This window comes from Ranitomeya variabilis, chromosome 6 (assembly GCF_051348905.1).
Source record: "Ranitomeya variabilis isolate aRanVar5 chromosome 6, aRanVar5.hap1, whole genome shotgun sequence".
Classification (NCBI taxonomy): domain Eukaryota; kingdom Metazoa; phylum Chordata; class Amphibia; order Anura; family Dendrobatidae; genus Ranitomeya; species Ranitomeya variabilis.
The window spans coordinates 260,361,271-260,372,597 of record NC_135237.1 but is presented as its reverse complement, the minus strand read 5'-3'; the positions used below and the strand labels follow the sequence as shown (position 1 = coordinate 260,372,597).

The 11,327-nt window shown below is 45.9% G+C and overlaps 1 long non-coding RNA gene across 1 annotated transcript; it reads right to left on the bottom strand.

Moving 5' to 3' along the window:
* Positions 1-2,618: 2,618 nt before the first annotated feature.
* Positions 2,619-10,943, bottom strand: LOC143782290 (uncharacterized). The gene is made up of 2 exons (XR_013216920.1): positions 10,307-10,943; positions 2,619-3,499 (listed from the first exon to the last, which is right to left on the bottom strand). It is a non-coding gene; the product is annotated as an uncharacterized LOC143782290 (long non-coding RNA).
* Between the last annotated feature and the right edge of the window lie 384 nt (positions 10,944-11,327).

Genomic DNA, 11,327 nt, shown 5'->3' with positions numbered 1-11,327 from the left:
CTTTAGTTTCTGTTTTCAGTTGGTTTCTGCAGCCATGTCTGTGTTTTCTATTAGGAGGTGACCTGTTTTTATACCCAGTCCTTAGATCTTTCAGGGACCTCCTTCCCCCTGTCTATAGGTCTTCGCTTGAGTTTAACCTAGGATCGCGGTGGGTCTATTCGCAAAGAATGGGTCGCCCACTCCATCGTAGGGTATCAGCCTAGTCCCAGTGCAGGGTTAGTATTCTGAGTTTTTTTCTGGTAATACCACATATCATGGTCATTCCATTGATTTTCAGGTAATGGTGGATTGTGGTTCTGCACTAAATTTGATTGATCAACAATTCCTAGACAAATATAAGTTTGATTCTGAACCATTGTCATCTCCAATTCCTGTTGTGGCTATTGATAACACTACTCTGGAACATGGGTGTATTTCTCGAAAGGTTACCGCGTTCCCACTTATTATGAATATGGAACATCAGGAGTGTATAGACTTGTTTCTCCTTGCTAAATTACCTTGCCCAGTCATCCTGGGTTTACCCTGGTTAAAAATGCACAATCCTTTGCTGGACTGGTCATCTAGAACTATAAGGTCATGGGGTCAGGAGTGTTATGGTAATTGTTGTAATGTTCACATTGCTGCTGTTGTGAAGAAGAGGCTACCTGAAGCCATTCAGGATTTCTGTAGGGTATTTTCAGAGGTTGAGTCGCAAGCTCTACCACCCCATAGAGATTACGACTGCGCTATTGAGTTCGTCCCAGGTGCCACACTTGCTAAGAGTCATTTATTTAATCTGATGATTCCCGAGAGGGAGGCCTTAAAGGAATACCAACAGACTAGTTTAGCTGCAGGTCATATAAGACCCTCTAAGTCCCCTGTGACGGTAGGATTCTTTTTTTGTCAAAAAGAAGGATGGGGGCCTTAGGCTGTGTCTGGATTTTCGGGAGATTAATAGGATCACTGTGAGCAATCCTTACCCGTTGCCGCTGATTCCGGATTTGTTTAACCAGCTAACCGAAGCAAAGTGGTTCTCTAAGATTGACCTTCGTGGGGCATATAATTTGCTGCGGGTGAAGGAGAGCGATGAATGGAAGACAGCCTTTAAATACCCCATTTTGAGTGTCTGGTGATGCCTTTTGGCCTTACTAATGCGCCTGCGTTTTTTCAAAATTTCATTAATGACATTCTGAGGTCGTTGATCAGTAGGAGTGTTACTGTTTATTTGGATGATATTTTGATCTATTCACCTGATCTGGAGTCGCATTTGGCGGAGAGTCCGCGAAGTTCTACAGATTTTGAGCGAAAACTCAATATTTGCTAAATTGGAGATGTGCGAGTTTGTTGTACAGAAAATGAGTTTTTTGGGGTACCTTGTCTCCAGTGATGGACTTGAGATGGACCTGGAGAATGTTCAGGCAGTGCTGGAGTGGCCTAGGCCTGAACGTTCGAAGTCAGTTCAGAGATTTTTGGGTTTGCTAATTATTACAGAAAATTCATAAAGAATTTTTCTGTGATCACCACACCTATAACTGATCTCACCAAGAAGGGTTCAAATACTGTCCAATGGTCCTCTGAGGCTGGTAACTAGTGTTGAGCATTCCGATACCGAGTTCCAATATTTTTGCGATATCGGGAATCGAGATCGGAATGCATATTCATGTGTAAAATAATGAGCGATGACGTCGCGGTCTTGTGATTGGTCGCATAACCGCTCACGTGACCGCTCACGCGACCAATCACAAGCCGCAACGTCATCGAAGGTCCTTCACTCGCTCATTCTTAGGAACGGAGGCTGCCGGTTGCAGGGGTTACAACCAGGGCGCGTCAGAGGGTGAGTATATCCCTATTTTTTATTTTTATTCTTTATTTTACACATTAATATGGATCCCAGGGCCTGAAGGAGAGTTTCCTCTCCTTCAGACCCTGGGAACCATCCAGGATACCTTCCAATATTTGTGTCCCATTGACTTGTATTGGTATCGGGTATCGGTATTGGCGAGATCCGGTATTTTGCCGGTATCGGTCGAACCAATCCGATACCGATACTTTCGAATATCGGAAGGTATCGCTCAACACTACTCACGAGGCCACATATAGGACTGATACCATAAATGTGAATATGGGTATAATCGTGGCACTGGACATAGCCGCACATGTAAAACTGACATAGTGACTACGAAAATGTGACCGTGACGCTGAACAGAGTATATGATAGCAAGTGGGAGGGAAAGAAACCAAAACAGAATGGGACTTAGTACATACCTATTTATTGAGCCAAAGGGTGTATACTGTTAACCCTTTTTAGAGAATTTGCATCTATAATGAGAGATATAAGTATATGTGCAAATTCCAGTATGTAAAGTGCATAGTTACTATGAGGTAAGGGGATGTGTGTACATACCAGGTACTGGAGTAAAACAGGATTAGCTGTTTACAGATAGAGGGCTGACGCTGACTGGTCTATAAAAAATAGGTGGTGTTAGAGTGGCCCCGGGGCTTAAAGTATAGTTACTATGTTATGGAAATATTAGGGTTGGATAAATATATCCCTGTGTGTGCTGTGGCCGCTCCCAATTAGACTGAGTATTTTGAGCGCTCATCAAGAATGGACTGTACACAACTGTGACAGAACAACATTCCATCAATACTGAATTTTATTGTACATACATAGTTTTATATTTTCACATAGAAAGGAGTGGTTAGGGGTTGTCAGGGGTGGTTAGTTAATTATCATATTGTCTAGCTCCTCTGTCATTGGTTATCTAAACATATATGGAATATTGTGATTAATGCTCATATGACTGCTGATTAAGCTGAGACATCTGATCAGCAGTCATCAGACATCTGACATCATTCTGCTTTTAGGGATGGAAAACCCCATATGATCTGTCTGGTTTATATTAGTTCATGTCAGCCATTTTATGATCTGTCTAGGTTATAATGTATATATTAGCTGTGAGCATATAAGTATATATTTGATTATAGAGGAGTATACATGCAAGTGAGATCTACATGATATATATATTTCTATCACAAGCCCCCCTTAGATATCACTTGCCCTAATCCTAGCCTCCTGTCCCAAAGCGCTGCAACTCTTTTGTGCTGTTGGCGAACTGACACAAGCCTAACGCCTGTGCCCCACTCCATACAGACTTTTCGCAAATGGGCGGTCAGGAGATCTGTCCCTAACGGGGGTTCGTTGCAATCAGTCTCTTAGTCAATAGCATGTGTAGTGAGCGATGTGCAGTCTTTATCAGGTAGGTCATCTGTTCGGTCAGGCAGGGCATCCACGACATCATTCTGGCTTGGGTGTCATCTTCTGGTAGGGGAGCTTTCTTGCCATGCGATGAGTGGATCCAAGCGAGTCTTCCCTCCAGTTTCACAGAGTTTGGTGTCATCAGCAGCACTTGAGCAGGACCATCAAATCTGGGATCGAGTGGTGTTCTCCTTACAAGCTTTTTCACCAACACCCAGTCTCCTGGCTTCTAGGAGTGCATACCGGACACTGAATCTGGATCTGGCAATGAAGAAAAAAACTCGAGAATGGATGTTAGCAAGTTTCTTGGTGATTTCAATTACATAAGCAGACAAAGTATCATATTGCATAATCAGCTGCTAAGGGAAAGGATACCCCTAACCTGGGACTAGACACAAACAAAATTTCACATGGTGACAGCTTTTTCTGGGCCTCTGGGAGTGTGCCTGAACACTGAGTAGTGTGATTGGGAGTGTGTAGGCCTAAGTCTGACCCTACTGCTGACTAGATCTCTCATGTGAGGTTTGCTGTGAATGCAGGTCCCTGGTCACTCTCTATCACTTCTGGGACCCCATAGCTGCATATCTCGTCTCTGAGAGTAGCTTCTTTGCAGTAGTCTTTGCTGATTGGTTCCTCACTGGGAAAGCTTCTGGCCATCCTGAGAACACGTCCGCGACCACAAGGGCATATTCGAATCCTCCACTTGGCGGCATCTGGATGTGGTCTATCTGGATCCTCTGGAAGGGGGTACAGTGGTCTGGCAAGTTGATGTGTGGGAACTTTCTTCATTCTTCCAGGGTTGCATTTGCCACAGGTTAGACAGCTGTTTATGAACTTGGCTGTTAGGGTGGAGATTTCTGGAGCGAACCAGTAAGCACCAATCGGATCATTCATCTGTGTCTTTAATCTGTGTGTGGGCCCATGTGCCCACTGGACCACCATAGGGTACATGCTTCGGGGTAAACAGGGTTTGTAGTCCATTTAGTATACCCTTCCTTCTTCATGTGTTGCTCACTTCTGCACCCAGCATTCCTTCTTGTCCTTTGGGGCTTGCTCTTGCAACTTTTTTGAGCAGATCCCAGGATGTCATCTTGTCAGGTTTCCTGTCTTCAGCCGTCCTGTAGTAGCCGTCCGGCTCTACGACCTCTTCCACTTGTCCATATTGTCTTCCCTTGACTGTTTCTTTGGCTGCCATATCCGCCATGTTGTTGCCTCGTGCCCCTACTGTGTTCAGTTTTCCATGCGCTTTGACTTTTAGCATTGTCACCACTTTTGGAAGTTGAAGTGTGTTCAGCAGGTCCTTAATGGCTCCATTGATGCTTCACGGTTGTTCCGCTTGCTGTGAGGAAGTCCCTTGCAGCCCAGATGGGTCCAAAGTCGTGTGCTATGCCATGCAAGTACCTTGAATCGGTATACATTTTCTCAGTCTTGTCTTCTGCCATCTGGTAGGCCTTCATCAGCGCTATCAGTTCTGCTTCCTGGGCTGACAGACTGGGCGGCAGACTTCTGGACCACAGGATCTCTTGATTGCTGGTCGCTGCACCTCCCGTGTGGAATCTTCCTTCATCATCTGCAAATCTGGAGCCATCCACATAGAGGATCAACTCTGGGTTGGTCAGTGGCTCTTCTGCCACCTTGGGTAGTCCTGCTGTTTCCTGTTGCATGATGCTGAAGCAATCATGGTCATCCGTCCGGAGCAAATTCAGATCCCTGCAGAAGGTATCATGCAGATTTTGATCAGACTTTTTATCTGAGGATCCGTATCTGTATCCCCCCTTGGGAGTGGGAGTAGAGTGGGCGAATTGAGGACTGTGCATTTGGAGATGGTGACATTGTTGGGCAGGAGTAGAGAGCACTGGAGGCGAAGATGCCTGGCGGTGGAGAGATGTTTTAGCTGGGTTTGGTTGAGGATTGCTGAGATGTCATGCAGAGCCAGGATTTCCAATGGTTTTTCCACTGATGTCAGTAGTCCTGTCCAGGAGGGCGTGTGCTGCAACTGCTGCCTTCATGCGGGAGGAAGAGGCTTCCCTTGCAACTGGATCCAGGCAAGCTGAAAAGTAGTCCGAAAGTCTCTGCTTTCCCCCCTGAAGCTGTGTCAGGACTCCAGTAGCAAGGCCTTCTTTTCTCATCAAGTAGAGATGGAATGGCTTCTTGTAGTCGGATGGGCCTAGTGCTGGTGCTGAGACTACTGTGCCTTTTAACTTATTGAACGAGCTGAAGACTGCATCAGTCAGGAGGAACGGGGCCAAGGAAGACCTGTAGGACCATCTTCTCCACTGTGGTCTTCCGGTCATCTGTCAGGTGTTTCACCTGGTGAGCAATACAGTGTCTCTGGAACGTAACTTGCTTCAGACACCACTGGACTTTGTTCTTTGAGATCTTGCAGTGCTGCTCCGCCAGGTAGAGTAGGAGATACAAGGAATGGGCTTTACACGTGTCAAAGTCAACTGCACAAAGGAGTAGATTGTCCATGTATTGTAGCAGGGTTACTTCTGCTTGTTCTGTGACTCAGTTGGCGAGAACTGTGGACATTGCTTTGGTGAACTGTGAAGGGCTGTTCTGGGCCCACTGTGGCATCACTGTCCATGTGTGGTGTCCCCCCTGGTGCATTAAGGCAAACAGGAACTGGTCATCCGGGTGAAGGGGGAACACTGGAGAAAACCTTAGTCAGGTCGGTCACTGTGAACACTTTTTCTGTGGCAGGCACATTCGAGAGCAGAGTGTGCGGATTCGGCATAATTGTTTCAAACTCTGTGGCGTCATTCACAGCTCTCAGGTTATATACCATTCTGAACTTGGCTGGCTCTCCTTTTACAGTCTTTTTCTTGACGGGGAAAAGCGGGGTATTGCAAGGCGATGTGCGAGGAACAATGATTCCTATTTCCAGGTAGACCTTCAGTTGGTCACAGGCAGCTTGACTCTAGGCCTGGCCTGGGCCTTACGAGGGTACGAGGGTACATGGCTTGAGTGACACCCGTACTGGGGCAACTTGAGGTTTTCTCACGTGCTGGGGTCCCTTAGACCATAGACTTTCTGGTACTACGTCCAGTACCTCCTTGGGTAGGCCTCATTGGTTGGTTAATGTTCTTGTAGGGCCGCCAGCATGACTCTTCTTGGGTCAGGGATGAAGAAAGTGTCACTGTCCCATCTTCGTGGAACACTGTGGTTGCCTTCAGCTTCTGCAGTAGGTTCGCTCCCAGCAGGTTGAGTGGAAGTTCCTTGACACCACAAACTGGGACAGGATAGAGTGTCCTGGCTGAGTGCACACGCTCAGTGGCTTTGTAAGCTGAGAAGGTCTGACTTGACCATCAATGCCCATGCGAGACACAGAGAATTCTGATAGGCAGGTGGGATCAGCGAGTTCCACAGGTGTCATCACACTTCTGGCTGCACCACTTTGGATCTGACAACGCCATCCACTTTAAAGGTAATTTGAGGTATTGGTCTTGCAGATGAAGTTTTACATGTCAGGAGCATAGTGTCTTGCGGACCTGGCTTGCTTGCCTCTGTCCTATGGATGGGGTACTTCACTGCTTTCTGCACTTCCTCCTTGACCTGTTTCTCTGGACCAACTCTTGGGTTGCATGGGTCCAGTCTCTTCGGGGGCGTGGGTGCTTTGCACTGGTTCTGGAAATGGCCAAACTTGCCACAGATGTAACACTTGGCACTTCTTCTGTATTTGTAGGGTGGTTGAGCTTCCAGGTCAGTGGTCACCATTAGAGGGGCTGTCTTCTGCACCCCTGGATGGGACTCAATCCCTTTGGCTACTGTGGACAACGGCATGATGGGTACTGTAGCGGCAGCGGGGTCCGGCCTGCTGATTGAAGCTGCGGTGGTAAGACGGGGCCTGCAGGTGCATTCGTGGCGAGGCCCGGGGTGCCATGAGACCGGCGGCTGCATCCAACCCAAGGTCTTGGGGCGTTACAGGGGCTGTGGCTGCATCTGCCATCACTTCTTCCTCCTGCTCCGACATAGCTTCTCCCCTTTGCTAACCTTATTGAGGTCGGTGTCTCCTCTCTGGAGTCTGCAGCGGTTCTTCTGGTGGTGTGTTGGTCGGCACTTTGCAGCGTCTTCACCTCTGGCTCCCCTTCCAGCGTTCTCAGCAGCACGGCACCCGTTTCCTTCTTCGCGCTCTTTGTGGTGCTATAATGGTGGCAGTTTTGGTGACAATCGGCAATAAACAGTCTCCTAGGCGCACATAAAACATTTTTTCTGGGTCAGTCCACTGCTATTGACCTGTTCCTAGGCCTAGCCACTATCAGTGGTTTCCTGATTGGCTGTCTCAGTCCATGCCCAAAGGCCTGTGTATCTGGTCATGAATGGTGAAGCCCAAGTCTTGGAATACTTGCATTACTCTGCAATGAAACTTCTTTACAGACTCTGTCTTTTCTTGGCTCATGTCATGGCTCACTCTCTGAGCTGTTCAATTAGCTGTGGCCCTGACTTCCAAGCGTGTACATCTAATTCTGCTGGAAATTTGAATTGTTCCTTTATGATTGGCCAGAGTGCATCACCTGCTTCTATTTTCATTCATGGCCCAGAGATCATTCCAGCTGGCTGCATATGTTTGCTGCTTCTGCTACATTCTTCGGTAAAATGGCATGGGATGCATCCCTGGGTCTGGACTATTGTCACCTGACTTGAAGTGCAGTGCACATAGTGTAATGGTGGTGCCTCTATCTGCCCCTGCATTCTTGGTGCCTGTGGGTTTCTTTTCTAGTACTAGACAGCATGTATGATGTTCCCTCTTCATCTTCATCAGAAGAATAGTTGTGACAGCTTGTACTGGGGTCATACACTGACTGATTTTGGACTTAGAAGTTGCTTTTTTGTGTGAGGATGTCTCCCCCCTTGCTGAAGCTATGATGGATTAGGATTATAGTTTCATGTTGGTGTGAATGTGGATGTAGGCAGCTCTGACCGGTGCTGAAGCTGTACATTATCAATACATGGTGATATCAAAGTTCATGTAAAACCTTAAGGGTTACAAAATTGTTGACTGTGAAATGAGGTAACGGAGGATCTGTCAGTGAGCTCGTTCTGATATCACTCCTCCCCCCTCTGCACCCAGGGCTGAGCTGACTGCTGCCTGATATGTCTGGGGCTGCCCACTGTAGGGGGGGCTTTCACCTTCTTTCCCCGATATCACAACTGGCAATGGCTGGACTGTGCCAGGGACACCTTGTGCTGTAAGCACCATATTGTTTGAATTGGGCGTTGGCCCAGCCGGCAACACGGAGGAAAAAAAGAGGAAGAAGAAGGAGGAGGGGTTGAGGAGTGAGACAAAGGAATAGTAGGAGGGGAGAGAGAGAAGAAAGGTGTGGTGGGGGAGTGGATAAGGAGGGAGGAGAAGATGGAGGGTGGAGGGAGGAGAGAGGGAGGAGAAGAGAGGAGTGGAGAAAGAGGGGAAGAGAGAGAAGAGAAAAAATGTGGAGGAAGAGGAAAGGAGAGAGAGAGAGAGAGAGAGAGAGAGAGTGCGGAGAGAAAAGACTGACAGAGGAAAAAGAGGATAGATTAGAACAACAAGAATAATAGAGAGGAGCAATTATGCCTTCTCCCTGTAGGGAGAGACGGGGCGCACCACATACTGTGCAAAAATAACTACCTATACCATGGATTCTGCTAAAAGCAGACTGCGCAGATTCTCCCGTCTCATACCCACAAAAATCACTTCCTGGTTTGCTCACATAACTTTCTGTTCCACCTAAACGATGTAAGCTCTGCTGCCACTTCATACCATGTATTAGTATTCAGCAATCTAACATCAGCTAACTTCCCTTATTTTCCTTTCTACGTCATGCCATTCTGCAGCTTGAAGTCTGCCATTCTAATGAATTTCACGTACTTTATACCTTCCAAAAATCTTCACATACTTAACACCTTCGTATTCTGCCACTATCTAGGGGCTGTTTTCTCATCAGGAAGTAAAAAGACTTTCCTGTTGCTCGGCCACTTTATTCCCCATAGCAAAAGCAAAAAAATGAAAATGAAAAACACACAAAAATGAGAAAAGAAAACAGTACTAAAAAAAACTTCTAAAAATGAGTATATAAAACACTAAGAAAAACTCAAAACGATAAGAAAAACCGTCAAAAACTTAGTTCACAACCAAAAACTCAAAACTTTGATACAATAGTAAAGAAAAAAAAACTTTTTTCAAAAATATATATATATAAAAAATAAAAAGGTAAAGAGATTGAAGATTGAGGAAAACTTAATTAAAAAACTTTAAAATGGCGCAAAAAGAAAAAAAGACCCCCTAAGAGAGTTAAAAAAATTAAAAATTAAAACGGCTTTCCTCTTTATTTTTTTTTTTTTTTTCCTTTAGAATCTCTTTAGGTCACATCAAAAAATGATAGATACAATTTAAATTTCACTTCTTCATAAAAAACTACACATATACTCAGCATTGCAGCTGAAAACAGTCAGAAAAAAAAAAAAAAAACTGTGACAGTTTGATTTACAATGCATATCTCTCTGCTAAACAGCACGGAGAAAGAGGAAGTTCGGACAAGAGAACTATTTCTGCTTCTTAAAGCGGCAATAGTACATGACACAAACAGACAGATAGACGATCCGAGAGATGCCCTTTTAAATTCTGTGACACATGCAGGTTGCGCTGGGAACAGACTACTGCCAATCGCACTGGACGCACCTGCGCCCGGGTTCTACCACCCCGGTCCGGACGTCTTGACTGGATCGCCGGCACTACGGGAATCTGCAGTAGCCCTCTTAAGTTATCACTACCCGTGCCTGGATCATGGGACCACCTGCCCCGGAACTCTGCGTGTTCCTCCTATGCACGGGAATCCTGCAATAACTTATCGAGCGATTTGACATCCTGCGGTCTGTTTCTCAGCAACCACAAACAAAAGTCACTTTTTCCTTCTTCTCTCGGATTTTACACAAATACATATACACGGCTCACAGCAGACACCTCCCAGGGTGGATTCGTGGCTCCGGATTTTTTACACTACCTGGGAATTTGTGACCACATCTTACCGGCAAGAAGCATAGACAAGGACTGGGCACAGGGGACTTTCAGGTAAGATGATAACATTTTCTTACCTTACTTATGGAGCTGCGCAGTCTCCTGCCCCTGTGCCAGGCCACGGCCATAACTTCCGTATCTCCGGTAAGAAGGATCACGTGCTTTTCATCCGGGCCTCGCTGTTGGGGGCCATTAATGTTATGGAAATATTAGGGTTGGATAAATATATCCCTGTGTGTGCTGTGGCCGCTCCCAATTAGACTGAGTATTTTGAGCGCTCATCAAGAATGGACTGTACACAACTGTGACAGAACAACATTCCATCAATACTGAATTTTATTGTACATACATAGTTTTATATTTTCACATAGAAAGGAGTGGTTAGGGGTTGTCAGGGGTGGTTAGTTAATTATCATATTGTCTAGCTCCTCTGTCATTGGTTATCTAAACATATATGGAATATTGTGATTAATGCTCATATGACTGCTGATTAAGCTGAGACATCTGATCAGCAGTCATCAGACATCTGACATCATTCTGCTTTTAGGGATGGAAAACCCCATATGATCTGTCTGGTTTATATTAGTTCATGTCAGCCATTTTATGATCTGTCTAGGTTATAATGTATATATTAGCTGTGAGCATATAAGTATATATTTGATTATAGAGGAGTATACATGCAAGTGAGATCTACATGATATATATATTTCTATCACAACTATGATGCATAAAGATGTAAACATACCGAGCACTGGAGATAATAAAAGGAAGGGGGTCTTGCAGACAGAGGGCTAAACAAGCCGATCCATGAACGATAATGATGCTGGTTAGTGGCACAGAAATGTAAAGTAGCTGGCATTGGAGTGCCAGGATCCATGAGACTTACCACGCCTGCAGGAGGCTGGAGGGTAGGAGAGGAGACGCGGTATCCACCGCAAGTCTGAGATGCTGCCCGCATGTCCATAGTGCCCGGTATTTCAAGCAGAATGCGCGCGCTGAGACCGGAGTGAAAACCGGAAGTTACAAACCGGAAGTAGCACACGAGTGTCCCAGATGGGCAGTGTCTATCTGGCATGCATTCCAGGGAGAAGGGGGATG